General features: G+C 42.5%; 2 pseudogenes; one reads left to right on the forward strand and one right to left on the reverse strand.

Moving 5' to 3' along the window:
- Nucleotides 1-1,235: 1,235 nt before the first annotated feature.
- Nucleotides 1,236-2,900, reverse strand: LOC134205916 (uncharacterized; annotated as a pseudogene).
- Nucleotides 2,901-3,400: 500 nt separating this feature from the next.
- LOC134205917 (general transcription factor 3C polypeptide 3-like) lies at nucleotides 3,401-12,521 on the forward strand (annotated as a pseudogene).
- The last annotated feature ends 523 nt before the right edge of the window (nucleotides 12,522-13,044 follow it).

Here is a 13,044-nt window from a genome sequence, read left to right on the forward strand (position 1 = left end):
AACTAATTATTCAACCAACCATTCAAGCAAGCTATCAATCAATCAAGCAAGCAACTAATCAACAATATAACCAACGAATCAAGTAACCTACTAACCAATCGAGCTACCAATCAAAACACAATCAATAAACCAACCAACAAATAGACCAACCAAACAACCAACTGATCCACCATTCAAGCAAACCAACAAAACAACTAATCAACTAACCAGCCGACCAACCAATCATTCAACCATTATTTAAGCAAGCTACCAATCAATAAATCAAGCAACCAATTAACCAATCAACCAACCAAACAATCAAGCAACTAATCAATCAAACAACAAACGAATCAAGTAATCAACTAACCAATCAAGCAGCCAACCATTCAAGCAAGCTACCAACCAACCATTCAACCAACTAACCAAACATTCAATCATTCAAGGAAGCTACCAATCAATCAAGCAAACGAATTGACCAATCAAGCTACTATCCATTAGACCAACAAAGCTACCAATCAACCAAATAACTAACGAATCAAGTAACCAGCTATGAGCTAACCAATCAAGCAACTAACCATTCAACCAACAAAGCAACCAATCAATCAAATAACTAACGAATCAAGTAACCAGCTAACCAATCGAGCAACCTACTATTCAAGCCCACTTCCAATCAATCAAGCAACAAACCAATCAATCAACCAACCAATAAACCATTTGAGCAAGCTACCAATGAACTAGTGGGCCTCCTTAGCCGTGCGGTAAGACGCGCGGCTACAAAGCAAGACCATGCTGAGGGTGGCTGGGTTCGATTCCCGGTGCCGGTCTAGGTAATTTTCGGATTGGAAATTGTCTCGACTTCCCTGGGCATAAAAGAATCATCGTGCTAGCCTCATGATATACGAATGCTAAAATGGTAACCTGGCTTAGAAACCTCGCAGTTAATAACTGTGGAAGTGCTTAATGAACACTAAGCTGCGAGGCGGCTCTGTCCCAGTGTGGGGATGTAATGCCAATAAGAAGAAGACCAATGAACTAACCAACCAATAAGCATCTAATCAATCAACCAACCCACCAATCAAGCAACCAACCATTCAAGCTAGCTACCAATCAACCAAGCAAACAATGTACCAAGAAATCAACTAATCCACCATTCAAGCAACCAACAAAACAACTAATCAACTAACCAGCCTACTTACCAATCAACCAATCATTCAACCATTCAAGCCGGGGGAATCCTGGGGAAATTCATTCGGGATTATTCTTTAAAACGAGATAGTTTTTTTTCTCTGTAAAATTCCTGAGCGTTTCTAAATTCCTTCCAATATCAATAAACCTAACTGCCAGCGGTTCCTTTTCGTGCTTTCCGATAAATTGCACACGCAAAACAACAAATTTACTTCGTTCCTGTTGGTGCAGGACATTCGAATCGTGTGTTGGAGTTGGTAGTAAGTCTTTGCAGGAAAGTTTTGCCGATTACGTTGGTGAGTCGCCTACGTTGGTTCCGGAAAATGGCATATGTCGTACTGTTACGGGATCTGGATTGACCCGAGTGGGAAATCGATCGCGATGGAATATTCCTGGGAAATGCAACCGGTTGTCTGGAATAATTAACGGCTGGTGTAAGACTATTGAGATTCACCATGGTGTTATCCGTGGTGGCATTTGTCTTTTCCGTCGAGGACGTCTTCTCGTACAGCGTCGTGGACCGCCTTGGCATCATGCCGTCCGGTTGCCGTTGCCGGAGTCGAACTGGTGCTACGCGGCTTCGCCGGGCTGGAGATCGATGAATTATCTGCCGATGTGAATGGTTTGGAGCGGTTTGGTTATGCTCGACGCCGGCCTCTGGTTTTGTGCGGCTAATCTGGCAGTGTTCTCCTTCTTCTGTCGTTTGAAATTACTGCTAACTGACATCCGTTCCGAGATGCCACTGCTGGCCTTCGAGCTGTGATTATTACTGCCGGAGTTGTCAACCGCCGTGGGACCGGACCCAATGGCTGCCGATGCATCGCGTTGTTGCCACCGCCACCAGGCAGCGGTCACTGCTGCTGTCGGTCCGACACGTAAGGTTACACTGCCACTGGAGGCTCGTTTGATAGGTTTTGTGCTCGATGCAGATATTAATATTATACTTCGATGCACACCTCGGTACCTGGGACTTTGCTCTTGGGGTAACTAGCGGCGGCACCCTCATGGCCGGCGATATTACGTAGTGACAGAGACGATCCGGGCCGGGAGCCGTCGGACTCGGGGTCCGTACTCTTTCTTCCGAGTAGCAGATAAATGGTCAAAACATCAACAATGCTCACGACAAGCAAACACTTTGTTTAAATAAAATGAATAAAATCAACCGAAAAGTTGTGCGACACGCGAGGGAAAAACATTGAACTGTCATGACAGATGATGTCATGATGCAATAGACTCTGATCGTAGCCAAAAACATATCAGAGGTAAACAAAAATGAAAATGACAACTGTTGTCAAACTGACGTGGTTCGAATTGAGGGGCTTCTCAATGGTCGAGTGATTGTAATAATTGTAATCCGTCACTCCCCAGGGGTATATAGTGGTGCCCGGAAAAATGGCCACCCCTCCGTCTATGTATTCGTCAATGATTGATCTGTTTATCTTCATGTCTTGATGATCAGGTGGTTTGTACTTTAGAAGAATGCTTCCAATACTCACAATGGCAATGGAGGCAACGGAAAGTATCCTTAACTCCTGGTCGGAACTCTTCCCAGTTGTTACATCAAATTTCAACTGCAATACCTAGAAACTCAGAAGTTTTCCCAGCTGCCAAGTCTTTAAAAATTCAACGAGCAGCACTCTGGATCCTTGAAGAGTACATAACCTTACACAACATCGTCGATGGATATCATGGATGCGATTGTCGTCTAACCCAGGATGGTACCTCGAAATACTCATTGTCGATGCCGAGCGGAGGCGACTGGCCGGCAATGAAAAGGGGAACAAAAGAGGGCTTGGCGCTTCGAAACAACAAAGTCACGTCGGATGGAACGTAGCAGAGCGCTTTCAGTATTGCTCCGTAAGTCCCAAGTGAATTGGAGAGGAGAGAAATTATAATTTAACAGGTTTCCATTAGGCGTGATATTTTTAATGATGTCCAACATGTTCTGGATCTATGATGGAATTTACTTTCGATTCAGCCTCTTAAGAAAATCAATTGACTACGTCAGGACAAAATAGATCATTTACAGTTTGTACGCTTTTCGTTCTTAAAATTAAAACTTATGGCAGGAACTAATAACGGGACCCGACACTCGGAATTTTTCGGTGTTGCGCTTAATTCTAAATCGGTGTGTAGAAGTCCTAGGTATACAATTGAAAAGACACTAAAGATGCTGTCAGTTATCAGTTTTCCCCATATGTTTTTCTCACCGTGCATTATTTACTGACAGCATTGATGTTTTTGTTTTTCGCTTGTCATTCTCGTTTCTCATAATAATATCATCATCTGCTGCCAGTCCGAGGCGGAAAGTGTCGTTGAGGAACTGGACGAGTTACAGCTGGACCCGCAGGAACTAGCCCAATTCGTCGAAGCAAATGAAATTCCCCTGCCGGGTGAACCGAGTTCAACCAAAATATGGCTGCCACTCCCCGAAGATCACGCAGGCCCACGGTCGCGTCGACGTCGTTGTAGGGATTGAGACGGAGGAGACGGCCCGAACACGACTGTCGTCAGCCCTCCCGGAGTCGGAAACGGACCCACAGCGGAACGAAATATTGATCAATAAATTTGTCGCCGGTGAGATCAGCTATGCGGAATATCAAGCCCGTATGCAGCAGGGCGGAGAAATGGACTTGGAAGAAGAAAAATGGGCGACCCGGCGAAAGTCTTCCTGATTCGAAAAAGATTTTAAAGCGGATTGATGCGTTGAGGCGAAATTTGCAAGGTGGAGGTTGACGGCAAAACTTCGATGAAACGATACCGAAGGTTTTTGCCACCGGCTTTGCAAGGATCGATGGGACAAGCCATTTTTGCTACTCCTGTGGACACGCCGAGGTGGCTAAAAAAGTTATGTTTGGAGATTGTGCGACAAATGCCGTTAGTGCACGAGCCGTTCGTCACGTTAGCTTAAATATATGAAACGAAAGATCCGAAAAATTTCCTACAGTTTTCGCTAATCGCGGCCATTGCAACCTTCAACATCCAACAGTGGGTTCGCATTACGGAGATATCCGAGAATCTAGGTAATCTTAGCCGGGCGTTGATGTGCTACGCCCGGACCATCAAATAGGATCCGAAAAATTTTGATCTACGAATGAAACGTGTTCAGTTGTTGGAAAAGAAGGGTGAAGGGAAGCAAGCTTTCAAATGCTTTTTGCTATCCTGCCGTCCATTTCGAAGGAGCAAAGGGAGAGTTTTTGGAAACGGCCAAGAGGCTGGCCAAAAGTTTCACGAAGAGTAGCTATGGACGCCATGGATCGCGCTTATGGAACATTAGACCAGGAACTAATTAACCGGGACGTCTCACTTGTTTTTTTTTCGCGTTGCGCTTGAAGTCTCCATCGGTGTGTAGAGTTCTAGGTATACAGTTGAAAAGACACTAAACAACGCTGTCAGTTGTCATGTTTTTTGCATATTTTTCTCACCGTGCACGACTGACAGCATTGATGTTTTTGTTTTTACGAGATCTGTCAAAGTAGAAGCTGAAGTATTTTCCATATTATTTTTTTCTTTTGCTTTGAATGTCGTAAAAGTGATTTTAATTCTATTAGTTATTAACTGATATTGATCTTTGTAATTTGTAATTCTTTTATTGTGAAACGGAAGCCTACAGGTTACAGGTTATCCTTCACGTGGTCCATAATCTTCGTGTCAGTAAGCGACTGTCCTTGCTTTAGAATGACGGTAAGCCCTAGGAAGTTTTGCCATTTCGTCCGGGGTTCCGGCGACGGCTACGTCGGAATCTCTGACAGTTCTAGGATTAGATTTTATAGTTCCGTTGGTCACACCTGCAAGGAATAACATTTGGTTTAAATTTACTTTTATTTACAGTGATCAGCACTCAAGAACCGGGACGAAGAAGGTCAGACAAGCGAAAATGGCGATTCGCTTGATTCTATTGTCAACGGCTTGGAAGTTCATGTGGGCATCGAAATAGATAACGAGCCGTTCAGAATCGAACAAACGAGATGGCAGCTCATGCCGGCGCTGCAACCGTCGGACCCGCAGTGAATATAACAAATCCGGCCCACGCAGAAGAAGTAGCTCCGACGATGGAAGCGAAGGAAGAACAAGATACGGAGAAACAAGTGTCCGACGATGAGCCCAAATTGGCACGATATCAATAATTAAGAATCGGAAGAAACAGCACCAGCAGAAATGAACGGAGTGGTGAAGATGACGCTGGGACAACAGACGATGCTACAGTTCCTATTGAAAAACATTTCTTTTCAACCGAAGTACAGCCTAATTCCGACGATACTGCTTCTCTTGATGCCCCTGCTGAAGAGCCTTCACCCACTGCAGTCGATTCTGTTGTAGATGACGAACAAAGGAAGCTGGACGAACCTCTACCAACAGAACAGCTAGTACTGAAAATGATACCTACAAACCTCCATCGTCGGCTGAAGTTCTCCAAAAAAAACTGAAATCGATTCAGCCGATGACAAAGAGCCGAAAGCTAAGATGCCTAAACTTTCACAAAAAGAACTACCAGATACCGATATTGTGCCTCCGCAATCACTACCAGAGGAATCAGCTAAGGAGGATACGACAATTGAGTAGGTTCAAGACGTAGTTGGGGCTACAACCGAAGAGCTCTTAGAAACTGATGTGGTGTCAGTTTTTCCTTCAATGGAATTGTTCCAATCTTGTGAACCTGAATCCGCCAGCGAAAGCAGCATCGTCTCCTCGGATGATCCTTCCGCTTCGACTGCAGTTTCCGTTTTTAGTACTGTGTTGGCGGCTAATACAACAAGTTGTCAAAAGCATTAACCTTGAAGTTCATTCATTGCCGGTGGAAGCACCGGATCAACCTCCTTCCACTCAAGTGATCTTCGATGAAATGGAAACCATTCCTTCTGCCATATTGTCGGAAAACTTTTCGACGGGAATCCTTTCGGATTCCGATGAGGATCCCTTCGAGATGCCCATGGGAATCCTTCGGTACTCCAACGGGAATTCTTTTGAGAATCCTTTCGGGATTCCGACGGGAACCTTTTCGAGATTCCGACGGGAATTCTTTTGAGAATCCTTTCGGAATTCCGATGGGAATTCTTTCGAGATTCCGACGGCAATCCCTTCGAGATTCCGACGGGAATTCATTCGGGACTTCGACGGGAATTCTTTTGAGAGTCCTCTCGGGATTCCGACGGGAATCCTTTTCGAGATTTAGACGGAAATCCTTTGTGGGCTCCGGCGGGAATCCTTTTGAGAAAACTTTCTGGATTCCAACGGGAATCCTTTTGAGAACACTTTCGGGACCCCGACGGGAATCTTTTCGAGATTCCGACGGGAATTCTTTCGAGGACTCCGAGATTTCGATAGGAATCCTTTAGGATTCCAATGGAAATCCTTCCGGAATTCCAAAGGAATCATTTAGGGATTCCGACGGGAATACTTTCGGGATTCGTACGGGAATACTTTCGATTCCGATGGGAATCCTTTCGGGATCCTGACGGCAAACCCTTCGAGATTCCAACGACACACCTTTCTTGATTCCGATGGGAATCCTTTCGAGATTTTGACGGAAATCCTTTGTGGACTCCGACGGGAATCCTTTTGGGATTCCAACAGGAATAATTTTGAGAACACTTTCGGGATTCCGACGGAATTTTTTTCAAAATTCCGACCGGAATCCTTTCGGGACTCCGATGTGAATTCTTTTGAGAATCCTTTCGAGATTCCGACGGGAATTCTTTTAAGAATCATTTCGGGACTCCAACGGGAATATTTTCAAGATTCCGACAGGAATCCTTTTGGCTACATTCCAACTGATGATTGGCCTGCTTGCCAATTTATATGACCTCTATCGCAGGCCATCCGCTGGGGAAAAAAACTACCGCTTGATTGTGGCAAAAAGATTCGTCTGCAGTAAAGATGCTGGATTAATCCAGGCTCGTTAGTCTGCAGTACAAAGAAGCTATATCCATTCCGCTTGATGTATAGCTGCATGTTTCCAACAAATCAAGCTGTCCACGGAGGAGTCCTACGCAATATGATGGATCCACCTTATTCGCTGCACACCGCGCTTTCTTGTACCCGTCGGATCGTTATTTGTGCTTATTCTGAGTCCTATATGTACTATCATAATGGTGTCGTCATAAACGTCAGCAACCATTTGAATTTTCCGGTCGTACTAGAGCTGTCCTTCTGGAACAACGCCATTTAAACGAAAGCAGCATCATGAAGACTTTTTTCATCGAAACAGGAACTACTCTACGACGATGTTCAAACAAATTCGGGTCCCTCAACATATTACTGTAGAACTACGCAACTACCGGACCCGGAAGAGGCACGAAGCCGATGCAGTCTGAACCACCAGAGCTAAGAACTGGAGGAGAAATAGCTATATGTATGGTCGAGACGATGACATCGTTGATAATTTATATCATTAATGATCACAATTATATTGCCGCGTAACTTTAAGGGTCATGCACATCCATGGTGAGTGAAACGGATGCTCAGCTAACACCAAATTGTTGTACAGTCTTTTATCTGAATCGATGCCACCAACAAAACTAATCAACTAACCAGCCGACCAACCAACCAAGCAATCAATCAACCATTCAAGCATTGTTATCAACTAACCAACAGACCAACCAAATAACCAATCAGCTAAGCAACCAACCAACAATCAGCCAATCAATCAACAATGAAGCAACCAACTAACCCAGCAATCAATCATTCAAGCAAGCTACCAATCAATCAAATACCTAACCAATTAAGCAACCAATCAACAATCAAGCAACCAATCATTCTACCAACTAACAAATCAAGCAGCAATCAATCAACCAAATAACTAACCAATCAAACGACTAATCATTCAAGCAAGCTACCAATCAACTAACCAATCAAGCAATCAACAAAACAACTAATCAGCCAGTCAAGCAACTTATCAACTAAATAACCAACCAATCCAGCAACCAACCAATCAAGCAGGCTAATCAATCAACCAACTAATTAACCAATCAAACAACTAACCAATAATCAAGCACAAACAACCAACTAATCAATCAATCAAGCAACCAACCAATCAGCCATTTAAGCAACCATCAAAACAACTAATCCACTAACCAGCCGACCAACCAATCAAGCAAACCAATTAACAAAATAACCAACCATTCAACAGTTCTACCAACTAACAAATCAAGCAGCAACCAACCAACCAATCAATCAACCTACCAAATAACAAATCAAGCAACCAACCAACTAATCAACCAATCAATAATCATGCAACCAACCAACTAATCCACCCATCAAGCAATCAACAAAACAACTAATCAACTAACCAGCCGACCAACTAATCAAGTAACCAATCAATCAACCAGTCAAGCAACTAATCAAGCAAGCTACCAATCAACCAACTATCCAACTAATCAACCCATCAAGCAACCAACCAACTGATCAATCAACCAATCAAGCAACCAACCAACTAATGAAGCAACCAATCAACTAAATAACCAACTAATAAACCATTCCAGCAAGCTACAAATCAAGCAACCAACCAATCAGCCATTCAAGTAACCAACTAATCAACTAACACGCCGACTAACTAATCAAGCAACCAACCAACCAATTGAGCAACAAACCAATTATCAAGCAACCAACCAATCAAACGTTCTACCAACTAACAAACCAAGCAGCAACCAACCAACCTATCAACCAATTAACCATTCTATCAACTAACAAATCAAGAACAACAAATCAACCAACCAATAATCATGCAAACAAAAACTAATTAACCAACTAATCAAGCAAACCAATTAATCAATCAGTCAAGCAACCTACCAATCAAATAACCAACCAATAATCAAGCAACTAATCAACCAATCAACCTAATAACCAACCAATTAACTAATCAAGCAAGCTACCAAACAATCACTCAAGCAACCAACAAAGCAACATAACAACTATCCAGCCGATCAACCAATCAAGAAACCATTCAATAATCCAATCAAGCAACCAATCAACTGAATAACCAACCAATCAAGCAACCAACCAACCAATCAAGCAAGCTACCTATTGACCAACCAACTAATCAACCAAACAAGCAACCAACTAAAAATTAAGCAACCAACCAACTAATCAACCAATCAAGCAACCAACTAACCAATCAACTGTTCTACCAACAAAACAACTATAATCAACTAATCAGCCGACCAACCATTCAACCAACCAGAATGCAACGTACACACCTGTCAAGCAGTTTGACGAACACTGACTTCGCCCCAATAAAACGCTTCGGTTGCTGCTTTGTTTGATCGTCTGTGAAGTTGTTCGAACAAACATTTGACAGTTGGTGGCTCGGTTGGAAAAAATCAAAACGGTTTGATTTTGGTTTGACCTGTCGGGGTGGAGTCAAGGTTCGCCGAACATGTTTGAGCACTTGTAGTGAAGTTGCACAAACCTCCATATATTTTTGATAGTTGGTGGTCAAGTTGTTCGTGTGTGATGTGTTGGTCAAACTACTTGGCCGTGTGTACGTTCCATAAGGCAACCATTCAACCGAATAACCAACCAATTAAGCTACCAACCAACTAATCCAGCAATCAGCCATTCAAGCAAGCTACCAATCAACCAAGCAATCAAGCAACCATTGAAGCAAACAATAAAAACAACATCAACTAACCAGGCGACCAACCAATCAAGCAACCAACAAATAATCAAGCAACCAACCAAGTAATCAACCAATCAAGCAACCAACAAAACAACATATGAACTAACCAGCCGACCAACCAATCAAGCAACCAATCAATCAACCAGTCAAGCAAACAATCAGCCAAACAACCTGATTGGTTGGTTCGATTGGCAAACAGCCAACAATCATGCAATCAACCAATCAACCATTCTACCAACTAACAAATCAAGCAGCAATCAATCAAACAGTCAACCAAATAATTAACCAATCAATCTACCAACCAATTAAGCAATCTACCAATCAACCAAGCAATTATTCAATCAATCAACTAATCACGCAATCAACAAAACAGTTTTTCAAATAATCAGCCGACCAACCAATCAAGCAATTAACCACTCAACCAGTCAAGCAACCAACCAACCAATTAATCAACTAACCAAACAACCCAAGTAACATTTTTAGTTTTATAACGCTTTTGAAGACCATTATTTACTCTACAAGAGGACCTTAAAACCATTATAAAACCAAAATGTTACTTGTGAAGCAACCAACCATTCAAGCAAACTTCCAATAAACTTATTAACCAATACAACAACTAATCAACTAACCAGCCGACTAACCAAGCAACCAACCAACCAACAATGCAGTAAAAGTAACCAACCAACCAATCAACCATACTACCAACTAACAAATCAAGCAGCAACCAACCAAATAATCAACAATCGATCAAGCAACCAATCATTCAAGCAAGCTACCAATCAACCAAGCAATCAAGCAACAAACCAACTAACCAACCAATGTAACCAACCAACCAATAACCAATCAAACAACCAATCAACTAAATAACCAACCAGTCAACTAACCAACCAATCCAATCAACCAACCAATCAACCATACTACCAGCTAACAAATCAAGTAGCAACCAACCAAATAATCAACCAAGCAATCAAGCAACTAATCAACCAATCAAGCAACCAACCAACCAATTAACCAATCAACCAAGCAATCAACAAAACAACTTTTCAATTAACCAGTCGACCAACCAATCAACTGAATAACCACAACCAATCAACCAACCAATCAAGCAAGCTATCAATCAACCAACCAACTAATCAACCATTCAAGCAACCAACAAAACAACTAATCAAATAACCAATCAATTAATTAAGCAACTAATCTAACCAACTAACAAATCAAGCAACCAGTCAACCAATCAAGTAACCAACCATTCAACCATTCAAGCAAGCTACCATACCAATCAATCAACCAAGCAACTTAGCAACCAATTAGGCAATAAACCAATCAATTAATTTGTCGAGCTGAGTCGATTGATGTGTAACAATATGGATTTTCGGGCCTCCCAACAAAAGTTCGTTTTGAAGTGATCTTAAAATATGTATTTGTAATTATTACGGTAATTTATTACATATTACGGTAGTGTAGGTAGCAATGAAATGCGATGTAAGTTTTTGGTTGGTGAGGCGAATAGCTTTCGAGGGCTCACTGGAACATCCACTTTGAATCGTTCAAACACTTTCAAATTACGGGCAGTGGTGATCGGACTCGGGGTTACCGGTGGCCTAAAAGTGTCCTCTTAGCGAACCTTCTCAAGGTGGTCCAACTTGTGGAACCCATTCTGCAGCTTAAGGGATGTCTTGTACTTGGCTAGTTGTGCGCTCCTGCTTCGTCTAAAATTAGTTTGCTGACGACGATGCTTGCCTTGCTTCATTGCTGGTGTGGAGGCTTGCATGATCGGGGTTCGCACGCCTCGCTCGCTGTTTCCCATCTTCAAAAAATCAAACTAATTTTCGTTGGTCTTTACATCAACTTTGACGACGCCGATCCATTTGATAGACCGGGAAACTCGGGTCATCTGCTTATCCGGAGTTCCAGCGGAACCCGATTCATCAGCGGTTGCATTCTTGTTCCGAGTAATCGCACTGAACTTATCCGCTGCAACACGCTTTCTCGTCTTGAAATACGCAGCAACTGTCTGTACACTTTTGCTATTTAAAATCCACTAGACTAACTGACTAGAATGTTTTTAATGGACGGAAAACAGAGGAAAACGTAAATAAAACGTATTTCGGGTTGAGGTTAGAGTCCTGTCAAAACTCACAGCAAATAAGTCTACACTTACCAAAACACTATCAAAAAATTTTACCGAAATGTGAGTTAAATACACTAGCGCCTCTGGCGGTGCTGGTCTCGTGAGCTCATCTGAGGTTGCATGAATTTTATATCGGTTCTTCGGGACTCACACGTCCCGGTTATTAGTTCCTGACTAGACGTTCTAATGGCGCACACCAACGTAGAGGTTCATGAGATGGTCAACGAGGTAGAAGAGAATGATTCCAATGCCAACAAAGCGATTTATTCTGTGATCATTCCGAATAACATGGTACTGGACTTCCGTACACAATTGACCGTGGTTCTGGTTCACCTGAATTGCGAACATCTGTACGATATGATTGTTTAGAACATTTTTATTAACATCAACGTGGAAGAGGCTGGGGATTGTTAACTGGATGTTGCGGAATCGATGATGAAAGATCTTCGCGTTGAAGCTTCTAATTCGGTTGATTTAAAGTAAACGTTTTTCGCTGGCAGCCATTTGCGTTATGCTGATTGTTTGCATGCGCTCGGGAACTATGACAGCACTATGACAGTAATCAAGGCTAGCTCCCAGTCCCACACTAGAACGTCCGCCAACTTGTAGGCGGCAATGTACTTGGGCAGCCGGGTCAAAGTGAATAGGAACACTGTATGCCGCCACACTGCCGTAATCTGGAAAAGTGAAGTATGCGCCAAATTACAACATACATGATTTCTATTTTTCTTGTTAAAAAGCTCGTATTACTCGTTAACACTTTGTCAGATTATGGCAGCACAGCAGCAGAGTGCCAACCCGAGCAATACAATTGTCACAAACAAGTGTCCTTGACTTCTACTGGATAAAATAAGGTCATGTAGAAGTTGATGCAACCTATTCTGTCAGAATTGTGCTGCTAGGGAAATCGTTCGTTCTGCCATGTCGAATGAATGCGTCAGGTGATGTTCGAGGTTTTTCACGGTGAACACTGTTTTTTTGAAGCGATAGTTCCTGCTGTTCTGCAGGAAAAGCTGGGAAAATTAATTTACACAATGAAGTTGAAGAGCAGCCTGAGATGTGAAAGTGGATCAAATTGAGATAAAAAAAAATTGATTCCACGTTCGATGAATAAGTCTGATTAAACACATCC

Source organism: Armigeres subalbatus, chromosome 1 (genome assembly GCF_024139115.2).
Source record: "Armigeres subalbatus isolate Guangzhou_Male chromosome 1, GZ_Asu_2, whole genome shotgun sequence".
Lineage (NCBI taxonomy): Eukaryota > Metazoa > Arthropoda > Insecta > Diptera > Culicidae > Armigeres > Armigeres subalbatus.